The sequence below is a fragment of the Hetaerina americana genome, unplaced genomic scaffold (genome assembly GCF_022747635.1).
Source record: "Hetaerina americana unplaced genomic scaffold, ioHetAmer1.1.p SCAF_9, whole genome shotgun sequence".
Taxonomy (NCBI): Eukaryota; Metazoa; Arthropoda; class Insecta; order Odonata; family Calopterygidae; genus Hetaerina; species Hetaerina americana.
In genome coordinates, this window is record NW_027287538.1 from 17,548,350 (window position 1) to 17,562,827 (window position 14,478).

The following is a 14,478-nucleotide window of genomic DNA, read 5'->3' on the forward strand; positions in this document are numbered from 1 at the left end:
TGATTGTCGAATTTGGTCACGTGCAGAGTAGAGGATCTAGGTTTGTAATTAATTGTTATGATAACCTGAGCAGCTTATCATAATTATTAGAGGAGCTAGTTTGGAATCATTCGTGGAGCAAATGTTAAATTACAGGCTCAATCTATCACTTACATTGGAAGGATATCTTTGAGCGATGATGTTGATAATTTATTATTGGCCCAATCGTACTACGGTAGAAGAGACCATGTAAATAAAATTGGAGAAATTAACTGTAGAACCGATAGATTTAAGATGTGATATTTCCCCCAAATAATAAGGAATGAGAATAACGTCATCCGACCGCGCTAGGGAAGGAAAATTATATTGGGTAAAAAGTATCTTAGTGTGTAATCACCCCCTGCCACACACCTTAGCCGTGGCTTACGAGGTACTATGTAAATAAAAAAATAAATGCTTACGAATGCGATTGGATTCTCGTGACTCTGTATTTACGGATATTATTCAGCACAACTTGTTCGTTTAAAATCCCTATTAAAGAAATTCGCAGCATGGAAGAAGCCTCGGTACCTGGGTTAATTGGCTAAACCATTTGGCCGGAAATCGAGGGATCCGGTTTTGATTCCCGAAGATTCTAGGGTAATGATTTTTACTCTATGTAATGTTCGTGTTGGTAATTCTCAAGTTAGACTTAAAAAAAACGGGTTCGCATCTTTCCGAAGCGAACACTTGCGTCGATGGTTCAGAAAAAAATGGCAATCATCACAAAAATGGCTCATCTCTTAGCGGCATCCGTTGTGGAATGGATCGGGGACACCTGGACCCGAAATCGAAACTTAAGGTTTGGCTAATAAAGGGAAAGCTGCAGTGAGCGTGGGGTCAGTGGGGAAAGAGAGGAGGGAGGGGTGTCGTGTGACACACTCAAGGAATCTGCGAGATATACGCGATTCCGCAAGAAAACCCAACGCAGCCCTCCCCCGGATCCCCATTGTACATCCGTCACGTCGCTTTCTATTTCCAGGCGCCGCAACGACACCGGGGCCTTTGTAGTTAACCGCGTCGCTGGGTTTATTAAAGCTTTGATGTGCGGTCCAGGTATTCGCGGGAGGGGAGGGGGGAGTAGGGGTGGAATGGAAGCCAGTTACCGCCTTGAATGCTGCGGGTAGAACCCCCCTCCCCACCAGTTTCCAACCCCCAACTCCCGCCGGGGAAAGGGTTGGGGGATGCGGCGATTCCTGGGGTCGGAAGGGGAGAACTTTTCGTGGTGGGTGAGGGTGGGAGAAGACGTGCGAAGGCCGCGGAGAAAAATGGCGAAATGCCCCACCCAGCCTCGGGAGGGGTGGGGCGCCAACAGCGGGGCGCAATATTTTACGGAACTTCCCCGGACCTCTCGGCACCAGAGGGGGGGGGTTCGGTGGGGCGGGGGCGTTATGGAACAATCGGGGTGGCGCTCTCTGTTGCGGGGAGGGGGAATGGTATAGTTGAGGGTGTGGGGTGGTTGAAGAATAATAGGGAGCGGAAGAATTAGAGCGGACGCTGGGGGTGAGGGGGGCGGGGGCAATATTGTTCGGCGTGGTAGGGAGGAGGTGAGAGGCGCGGGGGTCGTGGGAGGTTTAGCGGTCGGGGGGCGCTCTGTGCGGGCGGAGTCCATTGTTCCGAGTGCGGTGGCGGGTTCGCTCCTTGTGCGAGTCCTTCTTGGCCGAGGCGGCGACTGGCGGCGGCGGGAATTCCTGGGGGCGGGATTTTGTGGAATGACTTGAGCGGGACGGGGTATTGGAGGCCAAACAAGAGCCAACTTTTAGGTCGACGGCTTTTCGGCTATTTCACCATTTTATGATTAACTGCTAAAATGACTAGCTTGGAAACCATTGGAACCTGGTTAGTTTACCGCATCTACCTAAGAGATCGTTTTTTTCATGAAAATTTGTCCTTTAAAGAAAAAAAAACTTGATTTCATTTTAAATTTTAATGAAAATGGGCATGAATTCTATAAATAACCATATATTCGTCTTTAAGTATGGTACATACGTGATATTATTCCTAGTATCTATAAGGTTGTTTACCCTTAGTTTGTTCCAACCTAATTGTATGTAAGTAGTAAATTGTAAGTACAAGCACATATATATCAAAACATAATCATTTATTTTCTCTGAAAATATTATCGCAAAAGACGCACTCGACTGGTTACAATTATCATTATCGTTTTGTAAGTGAACAATTATAATGTAATCAATCATAGTTGGTCGTTTTCGTTCTGCCACAAATATATACTGAGAGCACGTAGTAGTGCATCTGTACTCTTGGTCATATGCTCTCCAATTTCTACTGAAACATCTGTATTCTATTTCCTCTGAATTGCTTCCTAGATGAGTATGATCTAAACCTAAATAAAAAGTAATTATATGTAGTTGATGAATTTTCAAAAACTATCTCATTCCTTGAATGCAAAAAATATTATCAAGGAAAAATATAAAGTGCGTATTTATTTAAAAATACAATTATTTTTTGCTTTGTGACTCCACCGAGTAACGACCTTCTCAGTTATGTTTTTACGAGGAGCCATAATCCAACCGTCACCACAGTTAACCCAGCGCATTCTCCGTGGAAGAACAATGACGGTCCCTAAAAATTCGCGAGTTCATCTCCCCTCCCGGCGATAATCCTGGAGGAAGGGAAACAACCCATTGGGTCGAGGCAGCCCTAATATTTTTCCTCTTTAATCAACCCTGCGGGAAATAACGAGGGAATGCTCGGTGAAGGCATCCCGGTGACCCCTTCCTCAGAGATTCTCGAAAGAATGCGATTCGTGTTATTTTCTCGAGTCAACCTCTCTCGAAGGAAATGCATATCGCGTGGGTAAAACTCTTCCTAAGTCCATCTATCGTCGCGGAGAGAGGGGCGAACGTTCACTCACTCACTCAAGATGGGGGAAGTGAGCGACAAACGTCACCCGCCCTCTTTTCGCACCTCTTTTCACCCTCGACACCCCCGACCTCCCCCCCTTCAAAATCCACGTTCCCCTCTCACAACCCCGGGTTCCACCCTTCTCTCTTCCCTTGGAACACTCAGGAGCTTATCTCACGGCGTTGGTGGCGCTGACACGTCTCGAGGCCAAAGACGCGAGCGCGACTTTGATTGAAACTGCCCTTAAACTTCGACGTTTTTTTTCTTTATCCCTCCCTCCCTCCCTCCTTGCTCTGCTCGGAAGTCGTCCTTCAAAGGGTTTCTTAAGAGCGCTCCAATCGGCATTCATCACGCTGTATCTCTCCCATCACTTCCGTTCGCTTCAAAGCGAGTTTGCCCCGCTTGGAGAACGCCATACTTATCCCACTCCCTCCCCCCCCCTCCTTCCCTTTACCTCCTCCGTGCTCGTGGCTCTAATCTAGTGGATACGTCTAATGGATACGTCTTCTCAGACCTTTGCGCTCTTGGAGATATTTCTTACCAGACGCTGAAACATTTTGAAATGGGCTGAAGAGTACGAGGATCGAGCTTAGCGTTTTTGGGGGAGGTTTTTGGCAAACTCGCGTTTCATTATAGTATACGTTTCTAGTTCGTCCCAATTACCGATTCCTGAGCTAATATTTGTGTTTGCATTGCAGGAGGCTACTGATTCACCGGTTTCGGCCCGAAATCCTGGACATTTCGAAAGGTTGGTGTGCTCCTTATAGTTTATGTTACTGATTGCCTTTTACTGACAATTTGAAGACTAAGTAATTACTTTTCTAGTTTTAAGTTGGTTTATAAAAATGAAATCACACTTTCTCTGATGGAATTTTTTTGATAAATGATTTTAATTTAGGGAACAGGAAAATGCGAAATTAATATAACTGGGATGATTCTTATCTGATTCAATTAAAGAATACAAATAATAATATTATGATGGTATTGATGAAACATCATCAACTTCGCTGAAGGAGGACATTCTGCTTCCTGTAGCTTCGATGCGTTTCTTTTGGGCTCCTTTGTTAATATTGTTAGGTTTGCATTGCATGGTATAAAGCTAGGAATTCTCACTAAGGGTAGCTCTCATTCGCCCTCTCTCTCTCTCAAGAACGCCGTGGTTTTCTTTTCGTTAGAGGGCACCCCCTGATTAACATCTTACATCTTGGTCTCTTGTCTGTTTAATTTTGTAAGAAACTGAAATATTTATGAGGGTTTTGTCCTCTTGTTTTTGTTAATTGGCGGCCACAAAATCTTCGTCGGCTAAATTACCCTTTTTCACGAATTTTCTACACTATTTCTTCCCTTATCGTCGTGAAACTGTTACGGCAAGCATAGTTGGATTGGTGGAATGGTTTATTCGGACAAATATGTCACTCCCTTATGTGTTTGATCTGTCTACTACCCTGAGTGTTCTAAGCATTTCCCTTCCGCGTACCATTTTCAGAAAAATCTTTATTTTTCTGCCACATGTGAATTGCTCAAAATTCTAATTCTAAATAACGATCGGGAAGTATAACTCCCAATAATATGCTTTTTAATCTGATTACAGTACCTTTGATACGAAATTGATGTGCCTTTGGTACCATTCATTTGTAATACACTTGTCTCCAAATTTTGGGAAATTGTTGCAACACACTTGAGGCTCGCATCCCGTTTTCACACATTTTCAGTATTCGATTTCGTTTCCACCGCACCCCCGTCGAAAATTGAGAAATAACTCGCTGGCGCCGGACAATGGGAATAGCGCGATAAAAGAAAATTGTAAAGGTTGTTATTATAAAACCTTCTATTTTGGTATCCATTGTAATCACTGAAACACGACTTTTCCGTGCTCATTGCACAAATATAATTGAAAGTCATAAAAATCTAGACGTAACACTCAGATTCCTATTTGGCGTCATGTTTTCTATTTTAATTAGCGTTTCTGTTATCGCTGGCGTGAATCCAATTTGAATTTTGAAAGTGTCACAGAAGAACTAGTTTAAGCATGGCTTTCTAAGTTCTAAGTATTTGGTAACTGTTTTAATTTTCATCGAAACACGTTATGAAATCATAAAACCGTAGGGAAGGCAGCAGTAATGAGAGACGCTATTTAAATTATCCTTCTTTTAGTGGCAAATATGGTGAATGAAGTCATATTGATGAAGCCTCTCGATTTTGGGACTTATACTGAAAATTAAATTTGTCTGAGAGTATCTCTTATAGTTATATTTATTGATTATTTCAGTTGAGCCATTTTTTAGAATTACATATTATAATATTTTCTTTTGTAAAATGAAAAGTCCAGAGAAACTGTAAATGAATGAATATAATGGTAGGTAAATAGTATCAGACCTGATGATGATACAGTGTATCGAAACCATGGTCGGAAATAAAGTTTTAACTGTGTACCTAATTTGGTTTCAAGTTGTAAGTTTTAGAGATGCATTGTTTCCTCATTCTAAAAGGAAAAGATAATTTAAATTGTTGATAAATTTGAAATATATCTAAAATATACCGTGAGAACCGTCAATATTACTAACAAATCAGGGAATTGTGATTTTATAATTTTCTTGAGGCACGTATCAATACCATTTGGCAATTTTTTCCTCAGCATAGACTAAATGGGTCGCCATGATGCCAGTGGCTGGGGTACCTAAATTACCAAGGCCCGCCAAATGTTGGTTGATAGTATTTTAGGGTAATACAATCAAACTTCGCACATACATTCCCGTCCAAACCTTTCATTACTACGTATGCTGTCGTTGTCAAGAAACACCTTGTTTAAGGCTACGAAGGGGAATTTTCTTTTATCATATTGCTTCATAATTTCTATTCTCGCGTATCTTTCTCACTCCTGCCTCATTTCGCAGTACTTGAATAAATTACCTTAGAAACTCGTTGCACAATTTCACACGCATTGTGAGTAATTGACAGTGTGAAATTAAACCATTCATATCATTTAAGCATAGCAAGATTATCATTTTTCCCATGGTGACGCCTGACACCCTCTATATTCTTCCACATTCATCGATTTTTTCATGCTCTTATGTTATTGAGACTATGCGTCCCCGTGACTCGAAAGATTCTTCGTCCACTCATCGGTTAGACTCGTTTCCCTTAACCCATTTACTCTTTCCTAACAATGTTCTCGCGCGAAATCATTCATGGACGGTCAGGTATTGAGACGGAAAGGACGAGGTTCGGGTTGGCGCGGCTCTCGTACTGCCCACCCCCCCGTAACACGGCCTCATGCCCCAAGACCCCTTCGCGCCGACCAAGCGGCCCCGGGCCGGATCGTGGGATAAGGGTAAGAGTCGGTAAGTGAAGGGAGGGGAGGGAGTTGGGCGTTTTTGGCGGGCAGCTCTTTATCGGAGTTCCCATGCGCGACATTTTAATGGTGCCGGGGAGGCGGCTTTCTGTTCGGGAATTGAATGGAGAGGGGTCCGGAGATGGATGACGGGGGTGGGGGTGTAGAGATAAGGAGACGTTGGGGTAGAGGAGAGGGTGAGATTGCGGCACCCTGTTTGATGATCGGGGTGGTCGTCCCTTTGCGAAGACGAAGGTTTCCTCCCCCAACCCCGAGCCTCGCCTGCCTCCCTCCCGCGGTAACTGGGCTCCCTCTTCACGGGTGGTCAGCGATTGTTAAGCGGGTACAGTAGACCCAACGAAGAGACAAAGTCGAATGGCGCGTGGGGCGGAGGACTATGCCTTCGTTGAAACAGGCGAAGGGAAGGAAATAGGCGCTCCCGCATTGATCTCACCTGGTCTGCTAACCCTCGGACGGGAAGAATAGAATGGGATTACGACTGACTCCGCGGAAATTTTGCTGAAAAGGGTCTGAGATGATTTAAAGTAAATTTAATACCTGGTACATTCATTCAATTCAATCTGATGAAGACCATATCATAGGTCCTCCAAGTTCCTTTATAAGCTAAGCTAAGCGCACCATAGAAAATGGCTGGAGCTAGCTTGCATATGTGTCGCATAACGTCATTCATTATTCGCACCTTCTTAATCGAGTGCCATGTGCCTTTCTATAAGTCTTAAGTATGTTCTATTTTTGAATCAAGAGGCTACCAACTTAGTTTCACCAACGTACTCGTTTGTACTTAGTCGAGTGGAGTAATATGCAAACACCCAATTACTTAAGAAAATTTACATTTGCATCAATATATTACTAGAATAATCCCAGCCATGGATGTGATCTGATGCGCTTTTTAATGCTATCTAATTATGCCACTAAAACAATGTTGTCATCAAATTTGACAGCAGTTCTGACGTCCCAACAATATCCCTTTGTCAAAGTAACGTGAATGGATTTTTCATGTTTTCTTGATGTTTACCGCAAAACATCCACAAGAAGTGCAAAATAGCATTAGGATAGTCAGATGCTTTGTTGAAACTCAAATAATAATCATGACTATACTCCGCTTAGTAATACATCTCACAATAGTAATAGGAAAGAGCCAAGACATCTTTACTTTTGGAGACGTGAATTAACCAGGATATGGCTTAATGTTACCTATCTCGTAGATAGGCATTCATCTTAACCTGCAAACCGCTAGGAAGGATGTGAAACACTGGGTATTTTCACCACCCAGTGGAGAAATTAGGTTATTCTTTCAAGTGGTGTATACTGCGGAAATGGCAGAAAAATGTTGCTGTATGATACTGTAGATTGTGACCGATTACTGATGAATGCATAAGAGATACAATTTATTCGATGGGCTGGAAATTTCCTGAGGAAACGTATTTTACGTAATTAAATTTTGGTTGAGCTTAATAACATTAATGTTGAATTTCGAGGCTGTATACTTTGTGGATATTGTGAATTTACTGGATATTTATCCTTTTAATTAAAAAAAAAGGCAAATGGGGTTTCATCCTCGTCTAACATTAAATCAAACATGGCACACACCCTCCAATCGTTCTGAATCCATCCTAACGATTTATTTTTGATTTACGAGTGAAGGTAATTAGTTCGTAAAGTTCATGCTGCGTCAGGTCACATGGCTATGTCAAATTTAACTTGGTCAACTCGTCTGAAATGTATTGCCAACAAATAATTTGTCGTAGCAAGGTTTGAGAAAAAGTTCACTTTTAAACTGTGTGAAGGAGGAATGAGAAATGATGACATCATATGGTTATCTTTTCCACGCGAAAGTCGGAAACGTGCACGTGTGACAAGCAAACTTCGCATTTCGCTGCAAAAGTACATGACGGCTGAGGGATGAAAGAATTGCCGACCCCGTTGGCGGCGGGGTAACGTCCTCGTCTGCCATTCCAAAGGTCGCGGGTTCGATTCCCGCCTGGGTGAATTTTCCTCCACCTAGGGCTTGGGTGTTTGTAAATGTGATCATTGTTATCGTTGTTAATAGTTCGATGTAAAGGCCAGAATGTGCTGTTTTCGGACTTATACTGAATAAATAAATAAATAAATAAATTTCACAAGTCCAGGAGTTACCATTTTATTTTTCTTTCGGCGAACAATGCATTGTTTTTTCACTCGCCAGAAAAATCCCTTTAAAAGACCCCTCAGTCCTGCTGGCTATTTACAATCTTTTCTGAAAAACTCACAACCCCCTTCTTGGCATCTGGGTTGTCATATAAACCGTACACATCTGTTTTTTAGGATAAGCTTACCTTTTTACTGAGTTGTTTTCATGATGCGATTTCAAAAAAACATTTTGCAAAATCATAACAGTTTTTATTGTTTTTTTGGCGTACTAATAGGGTGTGGAATGACTCGCGTACCTTTAGGATTCGTCACGTATGTACCTGGTTCAAAAGTAACTGGATTATGGCTAAAATAAACCGGAACCAGTTGGCGTGTAATGCTAGAGCTTCGTGATTTTTCTATTTAAATGTGTAAATTTCATAAATTTGGGATGTCCGCATCCGATTTAACTAACTTACGTCATCTTGTTCTTACTATAAATCGCCCTCAAGAGTCCTAATATAAAATTGACTAACCTGACGCTTAATTACCCCCACTACATCTATCTTTAATTTATGCTAATTATTTCTTGCCCTCTTGCTTTCCATCTAAAATGTCTTTTTTCTGACCAAATAATCACAAATCCCCAACCCTTATTCCTCCAACTTATTCCTCTTTCTCAGTATTCCATCACACAACCCTCCCATCCTTTCTTTTCACCATATCCAGCAACTTTTCCAAGCCCCTTTCCCCCCATTCTTATTCCCGTACTCTCTCTTCCACCAAAACTGGAACCGTCATCCCTGGAATGTCTCCAGTCTAGGCACATCCTCTTTTCTTAGTCCCCCCCTCCCCGTGCCCTGCCTCCCCATACAATGCTGCGCTGCATATCAATGTTTTAACTAATCTTTTCTTCACCTCTTTATACACATAGAGGAGACCCCAGTCATTAATTCCTTCCCCCTCGCAAAAGGGATTCCCCTTTCCAGCACACACCCCCTCGCCCCTGGAACGCCTACCCGTTTCATGTTTGTGCCCACCCGTTTGTAGTCGTTTCATGCTCTTTAACCCCTTAGCAAGAAATCCCCCTCAGGTCCTTTCCAGGGGCAGAAGTAAGAGCCACACCCCATCCCACCCCTCCACCTCCATAATTCTTCTACCCTCCACCTCCTTCCTCCCCTGCCCACACAGCGCTTCCCTTACCCCTCTCCTCCCTCTCCCCTTCCCGCCGTCCACCACCCCCAGAAGAAGAACCTCTCATTTGCACTCTCCCTTGCCTAATTTCCACCCCTTTTGCCCCTTCCCTCGGACTCCTTAATCTCGTTTCCCCTCTTTTTATGCCTCCGTCCTTAAAAAAGGAGCTCTCACCCCCGCAGTGCCCTCTCTTTTTCTTGCTCTCCTTTTCCTCTCTCTTAAACTTTTTTTCTCCCTCTTTTAACTTTCGGCAATTCCCCTTCAAACTACCCCCCCCATCTCCACTCCCTTTCGTCCCCCGCACCCCCACCTCCTCATTCGACCCCCTGCTCACACCCAGGGAGGCTTCCTCGAGACGCTCAACACCTGAGGCAGGTTGATGCCGTGCTTTGACGACAATGCGTCTTTGCAAGGGAGTCTTTGCTGGGAGCAATTTTTCTTCTCCCTCGGTCTTTCCAACGCCCTCCATTTCCTCGGCGAATGAAGTAAACTGAGAGAGATCATCACGTACGTCCACGCACTGTTGCGTAAGCCACGGGAAAGGTGGGTGAACCTTAGGACCTTATCCATGGTAATGTAGAAAATGTCCGTTAATTGAGGCATGGACTTCTGTATTGGCGAGGCCCTCACGCCGTGCTGTAATGATGATCTCTCCAAAGGAAAAATTAATCCTATTACCTCGATTTTTTTAAGGATCTCTATAACTAACACCCTTTGCCTTTGTATTAGACTTACAGCTGTCGTTAAGTCCTCGTGTATCTAGCTTTAGTTGTCATTGTGCTAGAATTCATTTATTGTTTGTTCTAATTTTTGGTTATACGGGCAATTAATATCGATTATTAAATCGTTCAATGAATACAATTTTCGCATGGGTCCCAAATCCTCGAAACATATTTGAGATGGGGTCCAAATAGCGAGCGTTCTTCCATTTTATTCTTAATCAGTTAAAATTTGCGTTCCCTCAATGTTCATTGTTCAAATTCAACTCTTTCTGGGATATTTCTCTGTCTGTTGTGAATTTACTAGGATAGACTAGGGATCGTGGGTGCAATCGATCTTTAAACTTACGGACTAAACTATTAGATTGGCCTAAATGATTCAATATAGTATATCGTGTTTATAAAAACTATTATGATAACGTACTGAAGGAGATCCTGTGCTAAGGAAACTCCACCATTACAAAACTAAGCCATAGCCAATGAGTGAACTGAAAAAGAGTAAGCAAAGTTAGCAAAAATTATTCAGTATTTTTTCCATGGCAGTATATTTATGGGTGTAGGGATAAATGACGAAACATTTATAAAAATGGTAATTTGACATTCTCGTATATTCACGTTAAATTTTACTATTAGTTTTGTATTAATGTTGATAAAATTATTCTCGAAACGAGAGTAGTTCGGGGTCTCTCATAATGGCCATATATTTTAGGGAAAGATTTATATATTCTCAAGTATTCCTGAGCAGAGAACCCTGAGGACATGTTGTGGGGGAAAATACATTCCTCTGAATAACAGCGTACGCCTTACGGCTCTTTTTTAACATTTCAATATTAATTATAAATTTGTAAGCCTGGAGGAGCACATTTAAAATTCACCAATGGCGAAAAAATTAACAATAAATAATAACAAAACATGCAGTTCTCTGTAAGGTGCATAGTAACGTTAACAATTACGGCGAAATCTATTATTTCTCATCAAATAATATGGTGGTGAAGTAAATGAAAGATTAGTGTTAGCGCTTGATTTCGCCTAATTATGGGATTTGAATTTAAGGATTGATTTTAGGCAATCTCCAAGTTTTCAAATTCATTGCCAGTAGTTTAATTTATGCAAAGTTAAAATTACTGTCCTCATCCGTCCCTTGCTTCTAGAAATACTTCCGTGGCTTTTTTACGCTATTCTTTATCTCAAATATATTCAGTATTTACCTTCATTAAACAATTTTGCTTCATGATGCACCCTTTTTTAAGTGTCCTTCACAGGATTCTTCCCTCTCTGAAGTGCTTATTCTTTTATCGATAAGTCTCTCCATTTTACTTGTGCTTTTTATCAGTAACGCGACAATTTGATCAATAGTTTTCCTTTTAATACCTTTGCTTTTCACTTCGTTCAGGTCTCACAGTCGAAGAAAAGCAAGCACCAGATTTGAGTTCTTTGCAGGGCTTTCTCATGCGTTGTCTGGTACGATTCGTCATCAGTAGCCGGTTACGTGTTCCTCCTAATAGAGTTCCTTCCTCGCCATTACCATTTGGGACAGTTTCCTCCTTTGCGTCTGTGATTGCTCGTGGTCTTGCTGTCTAAACAGGGATTCATTCATTCTATAACAGTTGTTTACGAAGACATAATCCGATATCAGGCTGAGGGAGCAGGATTTTTCCACCGAGGTACACCGTCTCCGCAAGGAACTTTTAATTGGCCGTCGTTCAATTTGCAATCGCGGATCATGGCAGTGCCTTCCCTCCACTTACATTTCCCTCGCTCCTGCTTTTCAGTCTTCATTCGGTCCATTGCATATCCGGGGTGAGCTCTGGTCACGGATTTTGTCACTCTCCCCATTCATTTCCCCGTTGTCGACGTCGCGGGAAAGTGTGCCGGATCTGAATATCCATCTTGACGTGCGTCCGTCCCAACTGCTGCGATACTTTCTTCGCACGGCGTAATTAACCACCTTGTCCATTCATTAGAGCGGCAAAGAGGACGGCGCTTATCCCTAATTAACTGCAGCGAGCGAGACGAATGAAAGAAAAACTGCGACGACTCCCACCCGCGTTGCCCTCCCCGGCTCTCATTAATCTACTCCGTTTTGACAGACTAACTCGAGGAAGGTAACACGAGCACCTCCGAAGTAATTTCGGGAGCAAAGTTCTTCTCCTCAGTTTAGAAGATTGTAAAGCGAACCTTTTTTTTTTTCCTTCCCAAGCCGTGACCCGAAGAGTTCATTCCCAGGGTCTCTCTCTCTCTCTCTCTCTCTCTCTCTCTCTCTCTCTCTCTCTCTCTCTCTCTCTCTCTCTCTCTCTCTCTCTCTCTCTCTACCTCGTTTCCAAGGGTTAGCACCAAACCCTTCGTCCCCTCCCTCAATCCTCTCCTCTCAACCCATTTTCGCCTTTTTTTTCACCTTGGCCAAAAAAAATATTCTCAAAAGTTGGGAGTTGGGAAGAGGGGAAGGCCTGGGACTTCCCCTCCAGCCTTATCAGCAGCCTCCCTGGAAAAACTATCAATCCGACCAATCTCCATCCATTAACTTGACTCATTATCGCTCCTTCCGAAAAATATGAAAAAGAATAACTTTTCTCCTAGTAGGGGGTGAGGAATTTCGTCCCCTTCCATTCCCTTCCTCCCTTTCCCCGTTCCGACTATTCCTCTCGAGCATCCTTCCCCACCTCGATCCTCCTCTAAAGGCTTCCAATTTGGCGTCAACTGATGCCACCAACGGCGGCCCCCCCGCTCGGATTATTCCTCCGCATCCCACCCTTTCCCCCCCCGCCCACCCGCGAGCTTCCACCCCCATCGGCGTCCCTCCACGCACATAAAACACTTCCCACCCTCCTCTCTGTGGTCACCCCTAAACGCCCTTCTATTTTGAGCCGTTGCGCTATCCGCTGCGTGCGCAACGCCCGTCATCTGGCTCTTAACTCTGAACTGTGTCAAAGGTCAATCTATCTTCACCATTCGAAAACCCTCTCCAACCTTGGTCACATGAGTTTTTTCTTGTTGATGATTTGATTCGTGGCTTTATTGTATGAATTAATTTTTATTACAGAATAAAAGTTTGATCGTCTAAAAATCTTGCGGTTTCTTCGACCTGCGTATTGATTTTTTTTTTAGAATTGCGGTGGTAGAATTAATATTAAATGTTTATAATTGTTGACAATATTAGACGGAATAGCAGCGTAGATTTTGAAAAGATGCCTATGGTATCAATATTAATTCCACCCATACCTTTAATGACTATACGTATATTGCACAAGAGCACAATGCGGTAATTGAATGCGGTTGAATATACGACATCTGTTCAAAAAGTATCGCGACTTTGGTGTTCTTTCAAAAATTATCTATTTAATCATGAATATCTATTTTTTCCTCGTCCAATTAATCCCCATTAGATATTAAACACTTGTGCCAACGTTTTTTTCAATCCTCGAAGGACTTCAAAATATCATTTTTTGTGATCTTGTTCAGCTCTCCCTTCGATGCAGTCTTTATCTCGTCAATCGTAGCGTAGCGTCGTCCTTTCATGGACCTCTTCATTTTCTGGAACAAGGAAAAGTCACTGGTGGCCAGATCTGGGGAATCCGGTGGCTGCGGCATCATTAGTGTTTTATTTTTGGCCAAATATTGGCGCACAAGCGACGATGTGTGAGAAGGGGCAGTGTCATGGTGCAAAAGGCAATTGTTGTACTTCCAAAAATCCGGACGTTTTTGGCGGATTGCTTCGCGAAAATTGCGCATGACTTGCAAGTAATATTCCTTATTTACCACTATACCCTGTGGCAAGAACTCATGATGCACCACGCCCCTGCAATTGAAGAAAATTGTTAGCAAAACTTTCACATTCGACCGAACTTGGCACGCTTTTTTCGGTCTTGGCTCGAGCTGCAGCTTCCATTGGGATGATTGAGCTTTAGCTTCCACGTCATAATCATAATCCCATGATTTATCACCAGCTATGACCCTCTAGAGCAAATTTGGGTCGCCGCGGACAGAGACAATAGCAATGTTAATGCGTTGCTCTTTTTGGTCTAAATTGAGCCAATCGATATGTTTAGGTCCTCAGCTACTTCTCTAACGGTGATTCGACGCTTGGCCAACACATTTTTCTCCACTTCATCAATGTTTTCGTCTGTTATTGACGTGCTCAGGCGTCTGGCACGCTCTTCGTCGTTCGCACCTTCCCGGCCCTCTGAGAACATTTGGTACCATCGGTAAACGTTGCTTCGGTCC

General features: G+C 42.9%; 1 protein-coding gene across 1 annotated transcript in view; it reads left to right on the forward strand.

The window, feature by feature from the left end:
• Positions 1–3,614: 3,614 nt before the first annotated feature.
• The window catches only part of LOC139698710 (insulin-like growth factor-binding protein complex acid labile subunit), a 1,245,847-nt gene continuing 1,234,983 nt past the window's right edge, over positions 3,615–14,478 (forward strand). The window contains exon 1 of the mRNA XM_071597590.1: positions 3,615–3,631. The gene's annotated coding sequence lies outside the window, so the exon portion shown is untranslated. The remainder of the gene's footprint in view (positions 3,632–14,478) is intronic.